Genomic DNA, 23,758 nt, shown 5'->3' with positions numbered 1-23,758 from the left:
ATTATTAGTTAATATAGCACTTTGCCTGGGAAGTCAAAGCACATTATTAGCTGTTGGGGCAGTTGGTGAAGCAGCTATCTTGGAAACCCTCAATGCAATATCATAAGGCAGTTTTAGACAGGAGCCAAACCAGAGTACTCTGTGGAAACCTACACAATCAAAGGGAAAACATACAAACTTCATGAAGATAATGTCCTGACCAGAACATTAACTAAGGATCCCAGTGCTACTAGGCAGAGGGGCTATCCATTAAGGGAGGTGAGAAAATCTATACACCAAGTCACAATTTCAGCAAATATGGGCAGATCATTCTGAGCCAGCTTTGCTGGAAAGCAGAAATTCCCTTAGCAGGCAAACCGATTCACTCTGTGAACTGGTATTATGGCCTAATGGAGTAACTCTATTGGGCTCTCCAATATGGGCTAAGTATACATCAGTGGCGGCCATTAGGGATGCAGGGGCTCTGCCCCCCTAATCCATGCACCCCTAATCTGCATGCAGGGTGCTGGACGCATGGATTTCAATGGCTTTTTCTTAAGCATATGATTAGAGCCTGAGGCTCTAATTGGCTTCAAATAGGGTGGGCTTGGGGCACAGAGCACTGTGACTTGAGCCCGCCCAGTTATGTGACAATAGCAAATTAATATTCACTATTGTCTTCCTGATTCTCCTCCCAGCCATTCAGGAAGTGGGTCTGAAGACCTGATTGGCCAAGAGGAGAAGCAACTGTATTGACCGCCAAGGAGGAGATGCAGGGGGAAGCCACCAAGGAGAAGACGCAGAATAGGATACATGAAGGAGGAGACGCCAAGAAGAAGACAGAGGAGGAGACTTAAGCCTATGATCTAGATGGAGTAAGTGCGGGGTTTACCGATTGACCGAGAGATAAGGAGGCGGGAGGGTGATTTTGACTGACGAACTGACTGACTGAATGGGGTTGATGGGAGGTTTGACTGATGGATAGACCGATTTACCGGGGGGTTGGGCGTTGGTTGGTTTGTTTGCCCCCCAAAAAAATGGAGCACCAGTAGCCACTGGTATACATTCACTTTAACCACTTCCCAACTGCCCATTATCCAATGATGGGTGGATGTCACATAACAGTGCCCAGAGCAGCCAATCTTGCCTGCCCATGGCTCTTTAACCATGTGATCGGCTGTGTCCAATCACAGCCGGTCTCATGTAAATGCGGAAGTGCCGGTGATCAGCTCTCTTCGCTTCACACTGACAGTGTGGCAAAGAGAGCCAATCAGCAGTATCTCTGCAAGTGCCCTGATTACAGTAAAGCCTCCCAGTGCCGCCTATCATTGCCCATCAGTGACACCAATCATTGCCCATCAATGACACCAATCAGTGCCCATTAGTGATGCCAGTCACTGCTGCCTTCAGTGCCCAACAGTGCCTGCTCATCAGTGCTGCCCATCAATGCCTTCCATCAGTGCCGCCCATCAGTCACCATCGGTGCCACCTATGCGTGCCCATCAGTGCCACCTATCAGTGCCCACCAGTGCTGCCTTTCAGCGCCAGTGCTTATCAGTGCCACATATCAGTGCCACCTATCAGTGCCCATCAGTCTGGCATATTAGTGCCTCCTCATCAGTGCCCATAAGTGCCACCTGCCCATCAGCGAAGCCTAATAGTGCCCATCAGTGTAGCCTCATCAGCGCTATCAGTGAAGGAGAAAAAATGACTCATTTTAAAAATTTACTGACAGAAATTAAGAAAAGTTTTTTTTTCTAAATTTTTGGTCTTTTTTCTTTTTTTAGTAAACAAAAAAAAACAGGAGTGGCCAAAAGAAAGCTCTATTTGTGTAAATAGAATGATTAAAAATGTATTTGGTTATAGTGTTGCATGACCACACAATTGTCATTCAAAGTGTGACAGCGCTGAAAGCTGAAAAAATTGCCTGGGCAGGAAGAAGGTAAAAGTGGCCTGTAGGCAGGTGGTTAAAGTAAACATGACAGACCTCTTTCTGAATATGGAAGTTGTCTGATTGTTACGCTTGGCCTTAGTAGTAGTTTATAACAGACCTAAAACAAATATGCAGACCAGGAAAGTCAGAGAAAAGTCAAAAATGCTTATCTGGTGGCTGTTCAGGGCCAGAGACTCAAAATAGTATTGTAAGAGTTTCACTATAACAAAGAGGTAAATAGAAACATCAGAGGCATATGGTCCTAATGACAGCCTCCTGGTTTGGTTAACATGCCCAGTCTGGGGGCATCAGGGGCACGGCCTGCATTTGTTTAAGCTCCCTTTAGTCTTGTCAGGTAAAATATTGTCAGCAGATCAGGAAGTAATGTGGATTCTCTATATACAGTAGGTGCCCCAGATATCAGTAGACAGATGGTTTAACCCTTTCTCCACTTCATCCAAAACTAAGAAAATGTTATTGCCTGGACCTACATTTTAAGAAAACAACTGGGTGAAAATTGATTATATCATGCACTAGTAATGAAAATTAATTTGAAAGATTCACATTACAGTACCATACTTCTACAAGTACAATAATTCTAATTTAATAGGATAAAAACAAGTCATTCTCTGGTTATCCACATACCTAGTGATAATGACTGCTAATGACAATAATTGGGAGTCCTTCTTTGACTGTGCTTATTGTATCCAAACACAAAGAGATGACAGACAGTCTGTTTGAGCTCTGTGCACTTGGTCAAATTATATATGTTCCTGTTTAAACCTTGACCTGTACACCTCATTTCATTGGATAAAATCACTAAATAATTGCCTGAAAAATCATTACAAAGATAGATGTATACGTCACCACATAAAGTATTATTATTATACAATATGATATGTAATGGGTCAACAGAAATAATACTATATTATTAGTAATAATAAATATTATTGACAAAGTAGGCATAGCAAAGTATTATAAAGCGCAAAAATAACATGTGACAAGCATATTCTATGTTACAATTGGCTACAGTAAATAGAGTACAAAATGACTGTAAAACTTTCCACACTGATTAAAAATATAAGTACATAGAACATAAAAAAACACATTTGTGGATCCAATGAGAAACAATGGAGGGGGTGGGGGGTTAATACACTTTCCTTACCACTTTTCTGGCATGAAGCCCTCTTGTTAACATATTGCGCCAAATTCATGAGCACATGCAACATTCTTCTTTCTATGAGCGACTCATGCGTCAAATTCAAATAAGTCTAAAGCCTTGTACACACGGTCGGAGAATCCGTCGGAATGTGTCCTATCGGGCCGTGTCGTCAGATAATCCGACTGTGTGTGGTATGCATCGGACTGATTCCATCCGAATCTCTGTCGGACCCAATTTTCCAACATGTTGGAAATATTTCCCGACCAACTGGGCCGGTCGGACCTAATCCAATCATGTGTAGAGCATTTTGATCGGACCAAGTGCCACGCATGCTCACATTCAAATTCCGACATGGAAGTGCTCGTTCAGGTAAAACTACTGCTCGTAAGCGATATAGCACATTCGTCATGCTGCAATGTTAAAAATTCATTCATCAAGCGCATTCTCTTGTTCTTTACAATGCTGCAAGAATCAACTTCTTTTGATGCTCATAGTCACACACACTTCTCCCGAACGGATTTCATTACTCTTTTTTAGCCATTTCAGCAATACAATTTTAGTTTTAGTTATTCTTTTTTTTGATGATTTTGGGGGGGGGGATTCCCTAAAAATCTCCTTTAAAGATACTTTGCTCATTTCTCCTTATTTTTTATTTAAACTTACAACAACAACATTATTCTATTTTTTAGATTTTCTTTTTCTTTTTTAATCTACAGGAGGTTGTTTAGTGTTGGCACCCCTTGTTATTTATTTCACTTTGTTTTTTGGAAATGTACCTGCCTGCTCACAAATAAACTGGTCTTTTGGAAGGAAAACACATACGCAAGTATTTCATCCAAACAAAAAATACCTTTATTTCGGTGTCAGTAACAGATAAAGAGGGAGGCAGCAATGTTGAAACTGGGGAGATTCGTGAAGCCTTGTGCCCCCAGGGCACACATCAGCTATTTCAACGCAAAAATTGGTGGCCTGAGGAGTACATATCTGAGGGAGAGAAGTCCTGAAGTCTATGAAACCCGGAACAGCAGCAGATGACATCTATGTTCCCAGGCTGTGGTACTACAACAGGCTGCATCTTCTGTCAGACCAGACTGAACCCAGGTCATCACTCTCTGGTCTTCCTTCCACGCTTCCTTCCAGGCTGTGGCTGTGGTGCTGGAGATGTGGCAGAAGGAGGAGGAGGAGCAGGGGCATGGGCCAAAAGACACAAGTGTGTTTCTGGTGTCACTTGGCCCAACAGACCCGTGTTGAGGGTTTGGAGAATAACCTGCTCACACAAGATCTGTTGCCCCTGCTCCATTTTCTCAAGCTTGCATGCAACCAAGGCGGCAAAGGCCTCTTGGTAGGTGGGTTTGGCTTGGAGTGCCGCAGAAGCCTCACCAATCAGCCTCAGGGCCGACTCCTCAACATTCTCCCTCTTTCTCGCCCTTCTGCGTGGAAGGCGGAGGGGAGGGACCTGGTATTCGGTGAGGCTCCTTTGGCTGTCCACCGCCTGGCTGCCGCTTACCCCCGCCTCCTCCTGGCTGCCACTTTCCACAGCCACCTCCTGGCTGCTGCATTCCACACCCTCCTGGTCCTGGCTGAGTTCTTCCTGTGTATGAAAATGGGACATAGTTTGAGTTTTTTAGTTCATCAAACACACACAAATTTCATATCAACACTGTTGCAAATTGTTAACCAATAGAAAAGACTATCATTCTGAGCCCAGCATTTTTCTTTCTTGTCCCAAAGGTTTTGGCCACTACTGTCTATTGATATGTGAAACACTTTCAAAACTCACCAATTAGGGAGCAGAAATCAAGTTAACATCATTCATTTTGACTCCACAAATATGTACAACAATACTGTACCTGGCTCAAGCTGGGCTCCTCCAGTTCTTCCTGAGTGGAAGGCCCAGGTTGGGCGTTGGAAGACTCATCAAGTGTGGAATGTAGCATAGAAGGACGCGTGGAAGGAAGAGTAGAGAGGGATTCTCTGGTCTCAGCCTGGTCTGCCAGAAAATGCATCCTGTCATAATACCACAGGGTGGGGACATAAACCTCAGGTGCTGAAGCTCCAGATTTCATGGACTTCAGCACCTTATTCCTCTCCTTCATATATGTACTCCTGAGGTTCCCAATTTTCTTTTTGATATATTTTTCATCTGCCCTGGGGACCACCGGCTTCACAAACTCAACCAGTTCCAACAGTGCTGCCTTCCTCTTTGGTCTGTTACTATACAAAGGGTGCGTGGTTTGCCACAGGATTGGCATGTCTCTGTATTTATCGATGAACAGAGGGAGGAAGCTATAGTCATTAAACCCGTCCATAATGTCTGCAAGACACAACACAAGACAAATCCTAATGTCAGGCTAAGCTCCACTAATGCAGGCCTCAATCTAGAAGCAGTATAGCCTAGTGATGTGCCAAGTTCAAAATTTTACCTTCGTTTGCGCGTTCGTCGCCTCAGCTTCTCCCTCTGTTCACAGATCGTACGGACGACACACGCGTGTTACGTTTTATATACAGTGCGCATGCGCGCAACTCCGCCCGCCCCCGACGTTCTTTCCAGACTATTCCCCGCCCCTTCGCTTCCGGCGCAGTGGGGAGAGCACATGGCGGAGAGAACACAGGTGCGCACTAATAATTACACTAACGAGGAGGAGGGTAAGGAAAGCCCGGAGCCTGAAACGTCCCGATCCAGGAAGACAAGATTTAAGGCCGCAAATATGTCTTTTGGAGAGATGTTGGAGATGGTGGACATATTGAACAGGACCGACTATGATGGAAAGTATGGTCCTTACCCAAACCCAAATATCAGAAAGGCCAAGATCATGAATAAAGTTGTGAAGATTCTTCTGCATAATTTTGATGGATCAACTGAGAAAACGCTGGTCAGACCTGAAACTGAGGGAGCATGAGCAGTACATAAGGATCAAGCGTGTTCATGACAAAGTAAGTAGTTGTCGTGTGTTCATGTGATTATTATTGCTTGCATACTGCTCCATGTGCTTTGAGTTCATGTTGTGCATTTTAAAATGGCCACTTTCAAGTTCATGGTTTCATTCGTTCGTAGGAAACATCGTTCTACCGGTAAGTATTCTAGCTGAACACAGTGTCCCCAATAATGTTATGACCTTGAAGCTCGGCCAAAATAAACAATTGAACAACACTTCCAAACAATGTTTCATATTGTTAATTCTTCCCTCTGTGTGCTAAAATCTCATAGGGGAGAGAAGACTCGGCAAGTATGAGGACACCAGGGACCCCAACCCTCACAAAGAAGGACAACTTCCAAAAGCACAAACAGAGAAGTAGGAGGAGGAGGAGGAGGAAGGAGAGATTGTGCAGGTTGGGCAAATTGTCACCACAACAGGTGAGTGTCGGAGAACACAGCTTCCAGTAAGCTCATCAATGTATGTCACCATATTTATATGACATGTTTTTTTTTTTTTTTTGTAGGTGATGTGGAAGAAGATTTCCGTTTTACCAGTGAAAGTGCCCAGATCGGGGAGATAATGGGGTGCAATCGGGATTGGGAACATATCCTGCAAAACATCAATGATGTTAATTGAAATTTGAAGAACATCATTGATGTTTTGGGGAGAGTGTGAAACACCCCAAACTAGATAGGGTCTTATTTTTGGAATTTTACTAACAAAATGTTGTATTTCTCAAAATTCAAAATTTGGAAGATGCACAGAGTGTGTAAACATGCATTATCTCCCTTCATGGGGGATCAAAGCATGTACATTAATCCCCCATGATGGGAGATAGCACATGTTGACACACTGCGTGCATCTTCCAAATTTGGATTTTCCAGGGGTGACACCCCATGTGATGAAGGCAATATCAGCCCAGTTTGTACATAATCATGTCTGATATTGTCTTCACTTTTCAAAGTTGAACTTTGTAAGTTCCTGTGTTCTGTATTTTACAGTTAGATACATGCCTGTTTACACAAAAACAACAATTAAACCAAATTTTTAGTAAACTCTGTTTTGGAAACACACAATTTCTTGGTTGGTTGTAAAAACCTTTTCAAAACGCACATGTGAATGTGGTTGGATTAAACTGTTAAAATAGCAACAATGTGTGGCTTCCTTTTTCATGGCAACAAAAATGTATTTGGAGTACAATTTAAGTTTGTGCTGAGAAGGAGTGTGATTTACTAAAGGCAACTCCACTTTGCACTCCAAGTGCAGTTTCAGGTGTACTTTTGCAGTGCACTTGTAGTGCATAGAGGATGTGCCTTTAATAAAAAAACACCCACAGTGATGTGTAAATTTTGACAATCATGCCATTTTCCTGCCATGGTGCTGAAAATGAGCACGATTTAGGTCAGTAATGCACTACATACATTAGTTACCAAAAAAGAAGGTGTGTGTAGCAGACCCACAACATAATAACATTATCTGAAGAAGAGACTGTCCCCTCATCTCGCTCTGAACTTGGGTTTGCACTGTTGGTGAAAAAGGCACAACTTGATAAAACCTAATTATACCTAGGAGACACCTAAAACCAAGCCAAGCAGTAAATGAAGGAGTTTCAGATCAAAATGTATTTTTAAAATGCTGCTCAGACATTGTCTGGCATATCAATGGCCCCCCTACCCACAAAGTAGTCCATGTATTGGGTTCTAACATCACGGGCGCTTTGGGGGGGCAAGCCAGGATGAGCATGTTGAAGTCTCGTGAGGTTATCTGCATTGTCCATCAAGTCTGCTTCTTGTTGGCCAACTGAAACCGCATAGTTCGCAGAAACTTTTTTCAAATAATTGTGAAGAACACAGCACGCCAACACTATGTGATTCAGTTTGTATTCCGCCATGTGAATAGGCGTAAGAAAAAGGCAGGACCGGCTGGCCAGTATACCAAAAGTGTTCTCCACCACTCTTCGGCTCTGGACAGGCCGAAATTAAAAATACTCTGGTCTGGGGTGAGGGTCCTCATGGGGAAAGGCCGCATCAGATGGTTCGCCAGGGCAAACGCCTCATCCGCGACGAAGACGAACGGGAGTCCTTCCTGAATCTCCTCTGGGGGTGGCAAGCCCAGACTGCCACTCTGGAGACGCCAGTAGAACTCCGTCCGTGCGAAGACTCCACCATCTGACATCCGTCCATTTTGCCCCACGTCCACATACAAAAACTCATATGTTGCAGACACCACCGCCAACATCACGATACTATGAAACCCCTTATAATTATAATAGTACGACCCCGAGTTGGGTGGTGGGACGATGCGGACGTGCTTACCATCTATTGCTCCTCCACAATTGGGAAAGTCCCAACGACTGGCAAAGTGGGAGGCCACAGTCTGCCATTCCTGTGGCGTTGAAGGACACTGTGGAGTGAAACAAGAACAAAAATTAGTAATTTGACCAATCAACATTCCAAGCAGATTACACACAAACATTTTGTGACTAAATTAGTCAAACATTTTGGGAACTGAGTATTTAAAGCCTAAAGTCTAATGTCCCCTTATGAGAGTCATCACCCTCCCACCCCCCCCCCCCCCCATCTGATGGGCCCTTGCTAAAAAATGAGGGGGGGATGTTTAGGACAGGTAACCCTCTCCACTTGATTGAGAGCTGAATGGCTAAATAATGTGTGATACTTTGGGAAGCCCCTCTTTACTTACACTATTGGCAGCCCACGGGACAGGTAAGAAGTGTCATAATAACAAAAATTAACCAAAATGTAAGCACTTTTTGACATTCTGATATTACATATCCAGATAATTAATAGGTTAAAACCCAAAAAAAAACTATTTGAAAGTATTGAGGCAGGCCCTTGCACTACATGCTTAGGTGAATTCATCCATAAATGTGAGCATCAAAAAGGTAGGTATAGTGTGTATTGAGTTTGGTAAAGTCATCAGATAGAGGATTGCTATTCGTGTGGCGCTCGTGTGGCGCTCACGGCCCACAATGCACTGCGTCATCGCATTGCATTGCTGGCTCATGATTGGCCAAGCATGCACTGTGACCCCGCATGCTTGGTCAATCACAGCGCCAGCAGTGAGGAGAGCCATGATTGGCCACAGGCAGGATGCCTGTGGCCAATCATAGCTCAGGCTGTGTAGTACATGCCCAACACTATATAAGGCCGCCAGCGCAGCGGCCTAGTGTAGTGTGTTGGCATCTGAAGCAGTTAGTGGGTGTTCTGTGTATCTTCAACACAGTACACACCGATCGTTATTGGCTGATTTTCGATCTTGCTCTTCTGTAGTGGTTGTTGTCTGTGTGCCCTGACCGCAGTATACACCGCTATATTCACCTATATAGCTAGTGATCTATCTTTTATAATAGAGCTTGCAGTCAGTAGTGTTAGGAGCTTGTGCGTGCTGTCTGCATGCACTGTACCCAGTACACACCGCTATATCCACCTACATAGCTCTTCTCTATTTGAGCCCACTTGCCATCTGCAGGAGTTATTGGAAGTTGTGTGTGCTTCCAGCACAGGACAGTATACATCTGTATATACCCCTTTATCTCTGGTGTTCTATAATAAAGGCATCTGCAGGAGTTAGTGGGTTTTTTGTGCCTCCAGCACAATATACACCTGTATCTACCCTTTATTGCTGTTCTCGAATAGAGGCATCTGCAGGGCTTAGTGGGTGTTGTGTAACTCAATTACAGTATACCCCTTTATCTCTGGTGTTCTATAATAAGGGCATCTGCAGGAGTTAGTGGGTGTTGTGTGACTCCAGCACAATATACACCTGTATCTACCGTTTATTGCTGTTCTCTAATAGAGCCATCTGCAGGACTTAGTGGGTGTTGTGTGACTCCATTACACTGCTGTTTTACCCAACTCCCTTCAGGCCATTACCATGTCTGGAAGGCCAGCAAGGAGAGGCAGACAGGCGCGAGCCGATAAAAGAGGGCAAGCAGGCTCTGTGTCTAGAGACAACAGTGCTGGTCGTGGACGCGGTGCATTGTCATCAGCACGTGGCCATGGGACACGCTTGTCCTTCTTTTCGGCAGCTGGAGATGTTGAACCGCAACATGTCAACGACTTGGTAGAGTGGATGACCAAGCCCTCTTCATCCTCCTCATCCTCTCTCACCCAGTCTCAGGGTACTAGCAAAGCAGCTGCCAACACATCGTCTTCCCTCCTCTCAATGTCATCATCAGTGACTCCTTCCCTAGACCCACCACGTCCTCCTGAGGAGTCTCCTGAACTCTTTGAGCACAGTGTTAGGTACATGCTCCAGGAGGATGCCCAGTGTTTTGTGGGCTCTGATGATGACACTCAGCTAGAGGAAGGCAGTAGCGTGAGCGCAGAGAGAGGGGATGCACAAGAAGGACAGCAATCTGGCAGTCATGTTCCACAAGCTGCAGCATACTGCCAGGTTTGCTACAGCGATGAAGAGGGAGGGAATGATGAGGGCACTGACTCCACGTGGGTGCCTGGTAGGAGAGAGGAGGAGGAGGAGGAGGAGGCACATGTCCAACGAGGCAGGATGCCCTCCGGGGGCCAGCTCAGGGGCAGCACACCGACTGAATCACACTGCAGAGCTCCGCCTGTGCAGGGCGCTGCCTCTGCGCGTTATACTAAAAGTTCTTTGGTGTGGGCCTTTTTTGAGACATCAGATCGCACCGCTGCTATTTGCAACTTATGTCTCAAGCGTATCTCGCGTGGCCAAAACATCAGCCGCTTGGGCACCACATGCTTGACCAGACATATGTTGACCTGCCATGCAGCTCGTTGGCAAGCGTTCCTCAAAGACCCACACCAAAGAACAAAGCGGACCTCTCCTTGCTCCTCATCAGCTGGCATCTCCAACCCCACTAGACCTTCAGTCCTCTCTGAAACCTGCTCTGAGAGGAATGAAGGTGTAGAATTAGGTGTGTCACAGCCAAGTGCTTCCGGGAACTCTGCTAGCGGTACACCCACGTCCGATTATAGCAGGCAAATGTCCCTGCCCCAGCTGCTGGACCGGCGAAAGAAGTTCACTCCCAGCCATCCACATGCCCAGCGGTTGAATGCTAGCTTGGCTAAATTGCTAGCACTTCAACTGCTGCCTTTTCAGTTGGTAGACTCGGCCCCCTTCCGTGAGTTTGTACAATGTGCGGTTCCTCAGTGGCAGGTCCCCAAACGCCACTTTTTCTCACGGAAGGCGATTCCGGCTCTCTACCGGCATGTGGAAGGCAATGTCCTTGCCTCGCTGGACAGGGCGGTCAGCGGTAAGGTGCATATTACCCCTGACTCATGGTCCAGCAGGCATGGACAGGGACGTTACCTGTCTTTCACGGCCCATTGGGTCACTCTTCTGGCAGCTGGGAAGGATGCAGGATAAGGTGCAGTAGTGTTGGAGGTTGTTCCCCCACCACGCCTCCAAAATGCTACTATTGGTTGTGACACACCTCTCTCCTCCACCCCCTCCTCTTCTTCTTCCTCCATGGCCTCTTCCAGTGCTCTGTCCTCAGAAACAGCGGTGCTCCATAGGCGTTCCAGGGGCTACGCAAGTACGCAGGCAAAACAATGCCATGCCGTGCTTGCGCTGGTTTGTTTGGGGGACAGGAGCCACACTGGGGCGGATGTTTTGTCAGCTCTGCAGGGGCAGGCCGAGAGGTGGTTGACGCCACGCCAGCTTAAGCCAGGAATGGTGGTTTGTGACAATGGCACCAACCTCCTCTCCGCCCTCCGACAGGGACAACTCACCCATGTGCCCTGTGTAGCTCACGTCCTTAACCTGGTGGTGCAGCGGTTCTTGGGCAGGTACCCCGGTTTACAGGATGTACTGAAGCAGGCCAGGAAAGTCTGTGTGCATTTCCGCTGATCATTTAATGCCTGTGCTCGACTGGCTGAGCTCCAAAAGGAGTTGAACCTGCCCAAGAACCGCCTTATATGTGACATGCCCACCAGGTGCAACTCAACGTTAGCCATGCTGCAGCGGCTGCACACGCAGCAGAGGGCCATCAATGAGTACCTGTGCGACTACGGCACCAGGACAGGGTCAGGGGAGCTCGGTTTTTTCTCACCACGCCAGTGGGGCATGATCAGGGATGCATGCACTGTCCTGTCACCGTTTGAGGAGGCCACAAGGATGGTGAGCAGTGACAGTGCATGCATCAGTGACACTGTACCTCTTGTCCACCTCTTGGAGCATACACTGCGTGGAATAATGGACAGGTCACTTGAGGCAGAACAGAGGCAGGAAGAGGAGGACTTCCTTGCCTCTCAAGGCCCCCTTTATCCAGACAGTGTTCCTGCTGTGCCACCCATCACACAGGAAGAGGATGAGACGGAGGAAGAGGAGGAGGAGGATGATTGTGTCAGCATGGAGGTGGAGGCTGGCACTCAGCATCAGCAGCAGCAGCAGTCTTGAAGGGACGATTTACAGTCCCAAGAAACACGTGGATTTGTACGTGGCTGGGAGGAGGTAGCTGCGAATCATGTTGCCCTTAGTGACCCAGAGGACTCCGGACCGAATGCCTCAGATAACCTACGCTGCATGGCCTCCCTGATCCTGCAAAGCCTGCAGAAGGATCCTCGTATTCTTCGGATCAAAGAGAGGGACCATTACTGGCTGGCCACTCTCCTTGATCCACGGTACAAGGGTAAGGTTGGGAAAGTCCCAACGACTGGCAAAGTGGGAGGCCACAGTCTGCCATTCCTGTGGCGTTGAAGGACACTGTGGAGTGAAACAAGAACAAAAATTAGTAATTTGACCAATCAACATTCCAAGCAGATTACACACAAACATTTTGTGACTAAATTAGTCAAACATTTTGGGAACTGAGTATTTAAAGCCTAAAGTCTAATGTCCCCTTATGAGAGTCATCACCCCCCCACCCCCCCCCCCCATCTGATGGGCCCTTGCTAAAAAATGAGGGGGGGATGTTTAGGACAGGTAACCCTCTCCACTTGATTGAGAGCTGAATGGCTAAATAATGTGTGATACTTTGGGAAGCCCCTCTTTACTTACACTATTGGCAGCCCACGGGACAGGTAACAAGTGTCATAATAACAAAAATTAACCAAAATGTAAACACTTTTTGACATTCTGATATTACATATCCAGATAATTAATAGATTAAAACCCCAAAAAAAAACAATTTGAAAGTATTGAGGCAGGCCCTTGCACTACATGCTTAGGTGAATTCATCCATAAATGTGAGCATCAAAAAGGTAGGTATAGTGTATATTGAGTTTGGTAAAGTCATCAGATAGAGGATTGCTATCAGCTGAGCTAGCAGTTGGGGGGAGGGGGGTTCCTAATGAGTTTGGCACAACCCCCCCCCCCCCAAAAAAAAACACTCTGCATTAGGGATGAGCTTCGTGTTCGAGTCGAACATACGTTCGGCTCGAACATCGGCTGTTCGCCCGTTCGACGAATTCCGAACGTTCTGGACCGTTCGCGCCAAATTCGTGTGGCGCTCACGGCCCACAATGCACTGCGTCATCGCAGTGCATTGCTGGCTCATAATTGGCCAAGCATGCACTGTGACCCCGCATGCTTGGCCAATCACAACGCCAGCAGCGAGGAGAGCCATGATTGGCCACAGGCAGGATGCCTGTGGCCAATCATAGCTCAGGCTGTGTAGTACACGCCCAACACTATATAAGGCCGCCAGCGCGGCGGCCTAGTGTAGTGTGTTGGCATCTGAAGCAGTTAGTGGGTGTTCTGTGTACCTTCAACAGAGTACACACCGATCGTTATCGCCCGATTTTCGATCTTGCTCTTCTGTAGTGGTTGTTGTCTGTGTGCCCTGACCGCAGTATACACCGCTATATTCACCTCACCTATATAGCTAGTGATCGATCTTTTATAATAGAGCTTGCAGTCAGTAGTGTTAGGAGCTTGTGCGTGCTGTCTGCATGCACTGTACCCAGTACACACCGCTATATCCACCTACATAGCTCTTCTCTATTTGAGCCCACTTGCCATCTGCAGGAGTTATTGGAAGTTGTGTGTGCCTCCAGCACAGCACAGTATACATCTGTATATACCCCTTTATCTCTGGTGTTCTATAATAAAGGCATCTGCAGGAGTTAGTGGGTTTTTTGTGCCTCCAGCACAATATACACCTGTATCTACCCTTTATTGCTGTTCTCGAATAGAGGCATCTGCAGGGCTTAGTGGGTGTTGTGTGACTCAATTACAGTATACCCCTTTATCTCTGGTGTTCTATAATAAAGGCATCTGCAGGAGTTAGTGGGTGTTGTGTGACTCCAGCACAATATACACCTGTATCTACCGTTTATTGCTGTTCTCTAATAGAGCCATCTGCAGGGCTTAGTGGGTGTTGTGTGACTCCATTACACTGCTGTTTTACCCAACTCTCTTCAGGCCATTACCATGTCTGGAAGGCCAGCAAGGAGAGGCAGACAGGCGCGAGCCGATAAAAGAGGGCAAGCAGGCTCTGTGTCTAGAGACAACAGTGCTGGTCGTGGACGCGGTGCATTGTCATCAGCACGTGGCCATGGGACACGCTTATCCTTCTTTTCGGCAGCTGGACATGTTGAACCGCAACATGCCAACGACTTGGTAGAGTGGATGACCAAGCCCTCTTCATCCTCCTCATCCTCTCTCACCCAGTCTCAGGGTACTAGCAAAGCAGCTGCCAACGCATCGTCTTCCCTCCTCTCAATGTCATCATCAGTGACTCCTTCCCTAGACCCTCCACGTCCTCCTGAGGAGTCTCCTGAACTCTTTGAGCACAGTGTTGGGTACATGCTCCAGGAGGATGCCCAGTGTTTTGTGGGCTCTGATGATGACACTCAGCTAGAGGAAGGCAGTAGCGCAGAGAGAGGGGATGCTCAAGAAGGACAGCAATCTGGCAGTCATGTTCCACAAGCTGCAGCATACTGCCAGGTTTGCTACAGCGATGAAGAGGGAGGGGATGATGAGGGCACTGACTCCACGTGAGTGCCTGGTAGGAGAGAGGAGGATGAGGAGGAGGAGGAGGAGGCACATGTCCAACGAGGCAGGATGCCCTCCGGGGGCCAGCTTAGGGGCAGCACACCAACTGAATCACACCGCAGAGCTCCGCCTGTGCAGGGCGCTGCCTCTGCGCGTTATACTAAAAGTTCTTTGGTGTGGGCCTTTTTTGAGACATCAGATCGCACCGCTGCTATTTGCAACATATGTCTCAAGCGTATCTCGCGTGGCCAAAACATCAGCCGCTTGGGCACCACATGCTTGACCAGACATATGTTGACCTGCCATGCAGCTTGTTGGCAAGCGTACCTCAAAGACCCACACCAAAGAACAAAGCGGACCTCTCCTTGCTCCTCATCAGCTGGCATCTCCAACCCCACTAGACCTTCAGTCCTCTCTGAAACCTGCTCTGAGAGGAATGAAGGTGTAGAATTAGGTGTGTCACAGCCAAGTGCTTCCGGGAACTCTGCTAGCGGTACACCCACGTCCGATTATAGCAGGCAAATGTCCCTGCCCCAGCTGCTGGACCGGCGAAAGAAGTTCACTCCCAGCCATCCACATACCCAGCGGTTGAATGCTAGCTTGGCTAAATTGCTAGCACTTCAACTGCTGCCTTTTCAGTTGGTAGACTCGGCCCCCTTCCGTGAGTTTGTACAATGTGCAGTTCCTCAGTGGCAGGTCCCCAAACGCCACTTTTTCTCACGGAAGGCGATTCCGACTCTCTACCAGCATGTGGAAGGCAATGGCCTTGCCTCGCTGGACAGGGCGGTCAGCGGTAAGGTGCATATTACCGCTGACTCATGGTCCAGCAGGCATGGACAGGGACGTTACCTGTCTTTCACGGCCCATTGGGTCACTCTTCTGGCAGCTGGGAAGGATGCAGGACAAGGTGCAGTAGTGTTGGAGGTTGTTCCGCCACCATGCCTCCAAAATGCTACTATTGGTTGTGACACACCTCTCTCCTCCACCCCCTCCTCTTCTTCTTCCTCCATGGACTCTTCCAGTGCTCTGTCCTCAGAACCAGCGGTGCTCCATAGGCGTTCCAAGGGCTACGCAAGTACGCAGGCAAAACGATGCCATGCCATGCAGTGCTTGCGCTGGTTTGTTTGGGGGACAGGAGCCACACTGGGGCGGATGTTTTCTCAGCTCTGCAGGGGCAGGCCGAGAGGTGGTTGATGCCATGCCAGCTTAAGCCAGGAGGTGCAGCGGTTCTTGGGCAGGTACCCCGGCTTACAGGATGTACTAAAGCAGGCCAGGAAAGTCTGTGTGCATTTCCGCTGATCATTTAATGCCTGTGCTCGGCTGGTTGAGCTCCAAAAGGAGTTGAACCTGCCCAAGAACCGCCTTATATGTGACATGCCCACCAGGTGCAACTCAACGTTGGCCATGCTTCAGCGGCTGCACACGCAGCAGAGGGCCATCAATGAGTACCTGTGCGACTACGGCACCAGGACAGGGTCAGGGGAGCTCGGTTTTTTCTCACCACGCCAGTGGGGCATGATCAGGGATGCATGCACTGTCCTGTCACCGTTTGAGGAGGCCACAAGGATGGTGAGCAGTGACAGTGCATGCATCAGTGACACTGTACCTCTTGTCCACCTCTTGGAGCATACGCTGCGTGGAATAATGGACAGGTCACTTGAGGCAGAACAGAGGCAGGAAGAGGAGGACTTCCTTGCCTCTCAAGGCCCCCTTTATCCAGACAGTGTTCCTGCTGTGCCACCCATCACACAGGAAGAGGATGAGACGGAGGAAGAGGAGGAGGAGGATGATTGTGTCAGCATGGAGGTGGAGGCTGGCACTCAGCATCAGCAGCAGCAGCAGCAGCAGCAGTCTTGTAGAGATGATTTACAGTCCCAAGAAACACGTGGACTTGTACGTGGCTGGGAGGAGGTAGCTGCGGATCATGTTGCCCTTAGTGACCCAGAGGACTCCGGACCGAATGCCTCAGCTAACCTACGCTGCATGGCCTCCCTGGTCCTGCAAAGCCTGCGGAAGGATCCTCGTATTCTTCGGATCAAGGAGAGGGACCATTACTGGCTGGCCACTCTCCTTGATCCACGGTACAAGGGTAAGGTTGCCGACCTTATCTTGCCATCGCAGAGGGAGCAGAGGATGAGACATCTCCGGGAGGCCTTGCAGAAAGGTCTGTGCAACGCGTTCCCAGAGACTGGGAGGTTACAAACTCCTGGTCCTGGACAACGTGTTGCTGAGGCATCGGTCAGAAGGAGCGGTGGAGAAGGTGGCCGTCTGACTGATGCTTTCAGACAATTTTTTAGTCCACAGCCCCAAGGTATGATCGGTTCCAGCGTCTGATTTACATGGTGCAGTAATACCTAGGGGCAAGGTCAGACTTGGACACCTTTCCCACCGAAATTCCTGCAATAAAACTAGAGTATATGGGAGAGGTTGCAGTGTCGTGGCACCAGCACCAGTGCCTAAGGCCCAATTTTTCTGCCCCTGTTTAACAGGGTCATGTAATTACAATTCTTGATATAATATTTCACAGGAGGGCCCGTTCCTGTGCCCACCCAGAGTAACTGTGAGGACTTATAGTGTTGTGGCACCAGCACCACAACCACCAAAGGTCAATTTTTCTACCACTGTTCAACAATGGCATGTAATTACAATTCTTGATATAATCGTTCACAGCAGGGCGCTCCAGCGCCCAGCAAGAGTCGCTTTGAGGGCTTACAAATGTTGTGGCAAAACCAACACCTTGTTCCGCCATTTCTGCAGAGCATATAGGGCAGGCCCCTACTTTCAAACATCCAACTTACAAACATCTCCTACTTGCAAACGGAAGGAGACAACAGCAAGTGAGATGAAAAAAGATGGACGACAAAACAAATTATACAGGGGTGATAACCCTTCCCTATGTTTTCCAAAAAGCTTAAAAATAGTTTTTTTGACTGGAGCTACACTTTAAAAATGTACCAGTTGAAAATTACAAACAGATTCAACTTAACACAACAAACCTACACAGTCCCTGTCTTGTTTGCCTGTATACTGCTGTTCTGAGTACCTGAGTAGGCCTGGGTCCACACGCATTTCCTTTTTTTAATATGGGTACAGGGTTCCCCTTGATATGCGTACAAGACCCAAAGGGGCAGGTAATGGGCAGGGAGGGCTACCCATGCCATTTTTCTCAATGGTTTTCAACCATATTGCAGGAACCAGATATAACATTAAAACCGCAAGCAGTTTTCAATGATGTTATTTCTGTTTAATGTCATTTTGTGCAGGGACTGTTCTAAACACGGGAAACACGTGGCACTTCACAGGCATACTACAGACACCCCCCAGGCACCATATTTAAAGGAATATTTCACTTTTTTTTCACTTTAATCATCATTAAAATCAGTGCTCCCGCCAAAACGGCCATTTTTAACCACTTGCCGACCGCCGCACGACGATGTACGTCGACAGAATGGCACGGGCAGGCATAAGGGCTTACATGTACGTCCTTGCCTGCCCGCCGGTCGGGGGCCCGATCGGGCCCCCGCCCGGTGCCTGCGGCGGTCGGTATTCGTTCGGGAGCGATCCCGGACGAGGGGATGGCCATTCATTCATGGCCACCCCCTCGCGATCGCTCCCGACGAATGAAAATGTCCCGTGACATCATTTCCTCTCCTGTAATGTAAACACAGGAGAGGAAGTGATGTATTCTCTCCTCCGTGTCGGTATTTTTCGTTCCGGCACCGAGGAGAGAGCATCGGTGAGTTGCACAAGCACTACACTACACTGTAGCACATGCCAGGCACACTCACACCCCCCCTTTACCCCCCGATCACCCCCCAATTACCCCTGCCCCCCCAGTCACAGTGACACCAATTGCTTTTTTTTTTTTTTTTGCATTGGTGTCATTTGTGACTGTAATAACTGTTAGGGCAGTTAGGGTTAGCCCCCTTTAGTTCTAATGTGCCCCCCTAACCCCCCCAATAAAGGTTTAACCCCGTGATCACCCCCCGTCGCCAGTGTCACTAAGGCTGGGTTCACATTGCAGCGGTTTATGAGAACGAATGTGATTCGCACCGCACTGCAGTGCAAATCACATCCGATCTCTGTGCGATTCGAGTTCAGCCATACAGATAGTATGGCTGAATTCGTGTCGCACCCGCCCGCCGCACCCGCCGCAAATTCGCACGGGACCCTTTTTTTGGCCCGCAGCAGAATCGGATCGCATGGGTGTTCACACCATGCGATCCGAGTTTGCAGATCGCACTGCGATATGCGAACTGATCTGGGGGTGTCATTAACATTTCACTGACACTCCCAGCAGTTTGCATAGGGCAGTGTGAACTGCCGCCGGGAGGCATGCGATGCGGGAACCCACCGCGGATTCATGGCGTTCCCGCATTGCTCCAGTGTGAACCCAGCCTAATAAGCAATCGTTTTTCTGATCGCTGTATTAGTGTCACAGGTGACGCTAGTTAGGCAGGTAGGTATTTAGGTTCGCCGCAGCTTTTTATAGCGCCAGGGACCCCCATATACTACCGCATAAAGCCCCCTGATTGCCCCCTAGTTAACCCTTTCACCAGTGATCACCATATAACTGTTACAGGTGACGCTGGTTGGTTAGTTATTTTTTTATAGTTTCAGGGCACCCGCCATTTATTACCTAATAAAGGTTTAACCCCCTGATCACCCAGCGGGTGTCATTTGTGACTGTAATAACTGTTAGGGCAGTTAGGGTTAGCCCCCTTTAGTTCTAAGGTACCCCCCTAACCCCCCCAATAAAGGATTAACCCCGTGATCACCCCCCGTCGCCAGTGTCACTAAGGCTGGGTTCACATTGCAGCGGTTTATGAGAATGGATGTGATTCGCACCGCACTGCAGTGCAAATCACATCCGATCTCTGTGCGATTCGAGTTCAGCCATACAAATAGTATGGCTGAATTCGTGTCGCACCCGCCGCAAACTCGCACGGGACCCTTTTTTTGGTCCGCAGCAGAATCGGATCGCATGGGTGTTCACACCATGCGATCCGAGTTTGCAGATCGCACTGCGATATGCGAACTGATCTGGGGGTGTCATTAACATTTCACTGACACTCCCAGCAGTTCGCATAGGGCAGTGTGAACTGCCGCCGGGAGGCATGTGATGCGGGAACCCGCCGCGGATTCGTGGCGTTCCCGCATCGCTCCAGTGTGAACCCAGCCTAATAAGCGATCGTTTTTCTGATCGCTGTATTAGTGTCACAGGTGACGCTAGTTAGGCAGGTAGGTATTTAGGTTCGCCGCAGCTTTTTATAGCGCCAGGGACCCCCATATACTACCGCATAAAGCCCCCTGATTGCCCCCTAGTTAACCCTTTCACCAGTGATCACCATATAACTGTTACAGGTGACGCTGGTTGGTTAGTTATTTTTTTTATAGTTTCAGGGCACCCGCCATTTATTACCTAGTCTCACTAGTGTACCCCTAAATTTAGGGGTGTCTACTTTCCAAAATGGGGTCATTTGGGGGGGGTTTGTGCCATCTTGGCATTTTATGGCCTTCAAAACTGTAACGCCCTTAGAAAGCCTGAAGGCGGTGCTTGGTTTTCGGGGCCCCGTACGCGGCTAGGCTCCCAAAAAGTCCCACATATGTGGTATCCCCGTACTCAGGAGAAGCAGCAGAATTTATTTTGGGGTGTCATTTCACATATGCCCATGGAATGCGTGAGCAATATATCATTTAGTGACAACTTTGTGAAAAACAAAAAAAAAAGTTTGTAATTTTCCCGCAACTTGTGGCAAAATATAAAATATTCCATGGACTCAACATGCCTCTCAGCAAATAGCTTGGGGTGTCTACTTTCTAAAATGGGGTCATTTGTGGGGGTTTTGTGCCATCTTGGCATTTTATGGCCTTCAAAACTGTAATAGGTAGTGAGAAGTGAAATCAAAAATTTACGCCCTTAGAAAGCCTGAAGGCGGTGCTTGGTTTTCGGGGCCCCGTACGCGGCTAGGCTCCCAAAAAGTCCCACATATGTGGTATCCCCGTACTCAGGAGAAGCAGCAGAATTTATTTTGGGGTGTCATTTCACATATGCCCATAGCATGTGTGAGCAATATATCATTTAGTGACAACTTTGTGTAAAAAAAAAAAAAAAAATTATTTTTTGTCATTATTCAATCGCTTGAGGCAAGAAAATAAAACATTCAATGGGCTCAACATGCCACTTATCAATTTCCTTAGGGTGTCTACTTTCCAAAATGGGGTCATTTGGGGGGGTTTTGTACTGCCCTGCCATTTTAGCACCTCAAGAAATGAGATAGGCAGTCGTAAACTAAAAGCTGCGTAAATTCCAGAAAACGTACCTTAGTTTGTAGATGTGACAACTTTTGCGCAAACCAATAAATATACAATTATTGACTTTTTTTTTACCAAAGACATGTGGCTGAATACATTTTGGCCTAAATGTATGACTAAAATTGAGTTTATTGGATTTTTCTAATAACAAAAAGTAGAAAATATCATTTTTTTTCAAAATTTGCGTTCTTTTTACGTTTATATCGCAAAAAATAAAAATCGCAGAGGCAATCAAATACCATCAAAAGAAAGCTCTATTTGTGGGAAGAAAAGGACGCAAATTTTGTTTGGGTACAACATTGCATGACCGCGCAATTACCAGTTAAAGCAGCGCAGTGCCAAATTGTAAAAAGACCTCTGGTCATTTACCAGCAAAATGGTCCAGTCTGAAGGTGGTTAAAAACATTTTAGGCTTTGACCCATGTCCCCTGGGGCAGGAGCCAGGTCCCCAAACCCTTTTTAGGACAGTATCTTGCATATTAGCCGTTAAAATTAGCACTTTTAATTTCGAACGTTCGAGTCCCATAGACGTCAATGGGGTTCTAAAGTTCGTTCGAATTTGGGGTCCGTTCGAAAGTTCTGGTGCGAACCGAACCGGGGGGTGTTCGGCTCATCCCTACTCTGCATGAATTGAAGCACACACATCACATTTGTAGACATTTTAGGGGGTGTTTAGGGTAAAGCAATACTATGGAGCTGACAAAAGACATTGTTAAGTGACTAGACTATAGTTTTATGGGCCAAGAAGTGCATTGGTGGGGAAGTTAGTGAGGCAAATATGCCTGAGGACAAAGGGGCAGAACAAATGAATTAGAGCATATTGCAATGATGGAAATTGGGGAATGAGGAAAGAAATGCAAGACATTAGCAATCATGAAATACATAGAATGTGATGTTAAAGGATAAAACTTACCTTCATATAGTCCTTCTGCAGGACCTGAATGATGGCAGAACAGGTCTCTGGACTAATGATCCCCAGAGCCTGAGGGGAGATGCCTGTAGAGAACTTGAGGTCCTGAAGGCTTCTCCCAGTCGCCAAGTAGCGCAACGTTGCGATGAGCCTCTGCTCCGGAGTGATGGCTTGCTGCATGCAGGTATCCTGCCTGGTGATATAAGGGGTCAGCAAAGCCAGCAGACGGTGAAAAACGGGGTCTGTCATCCGGAGATAATTCCTGAAATCATCAGGATTATTCTCCTGGATCTCACGGAGCAAAGGCATGTGCGAGAACTGGTCACACTGGCGCAACCAATTCTTGGTCCACAAACGCCTCCCCTCCCTCTTCTTGGACCAGGCTTGTGTCAAAGTAACAACCCCAACACGAAGCCCCTGCACAGCAGAAACTCTACGACGAGTACGTAGAGGAAACATGGTTTGAAAACGGTCGGCTGGTCAGAACGGACACCAGAAAGCACAGATAAACAGCAAGGCCTGAAAGAACGACCTGGATAGCAGAAGCAAGCAGACAATAAGAAATGCCTTTCAAAGCGTACTATACCAATATATAGTCCACAATGATCAACAAATACTTACTGACTGCACGCACTGATTATCAGATACGCAAAGACAAGCACAAACTGAAGAGCTGTAGCGATCTGAATCACAAATCTGAAAAGCGCAAATCGTCTCTCACCAAACTTCTACTAACACGCGATAGACACGAGATCAGCAGAAGGAGCCCAAAGGGTGCCGGACGTGGTGCTGAACTTCCTTTTTCTAGTCCCGCCATACACGGCTTGCGTCACCGCGTTCTTGGCAACTGCTAAATCAGACAACTTGGCCCGACCGTGTGTATGCAACAGTTTCGGACACAATCCGTCGGACTAAATCCGACGGACAAAATCCGACGGATTTGGTTGGCAAAATCTCCGACCGTGTGTACGTGGGCTAAGATTGTTACCTTTTCATTGTCGCCAAATTCTAAATAAAATACCAACAGTTTGCTAAAATGTAGACCTAGTTAAGACCAGCTCTCTTTTGGCATACTGAAAGAAAAACTGACACAGACAGATTTTTCAAGAGTGTCTCACGTGTATTCTGAAAAGTGGTGTAGCATGTGCCAAATTCAAGTACAAGTTTTGACAGGTACATGAATTTGGTGCATTCTGCACCACTTGTAGAACGCATGAGAAACACTTACAAAAAATCTGTCTGTGCCAGCCTTTAGAAATTAAAGGGAATTACTTTCCTTTCCTAAATTCATATCCGCCAAATGGCATTATACATTTTGCAGCATCTATTGTTTATGATCTCATCACATTTTTTTTTTAAGGTTTTCAGAACATAACACAACCCTGATAAATTACTGGTTAGAGTTCCTGTACATTATAATATAGTTTACTATAGTATCTAACACTATGCTGAGTACCTTTTTGCTGAGGCTTCATAGATTATTAAATGCCTGTAGTACATTAATAATATAAATTAACACAGAGATTACATATTGAGTTTAATTTCCAGTGAGAGGAAACAGTCGGAAGCCACAAATTTATTTGAAAGTACAAAATCTAAACTCATTT

Source organism: Lithobates pipiens, unplaced genomic scaffold (assembly GCF_037356315.1).
Source record: "Lithobates pipiens isolate NorthernLeopardFrog02 unplaced genomic scaffold, aLitPip1_a1.2 Scaffold_3, whole genome shotgun sequence".
Taxonomy (NCBI): Eukaryota; Metazoa; Chordata; class Amphibia; order Anura; family Ranidae; genus Lithobates; species Lithobates pipiens.
Note: the sequence above shows the minus strand (reverse complement) of the source record.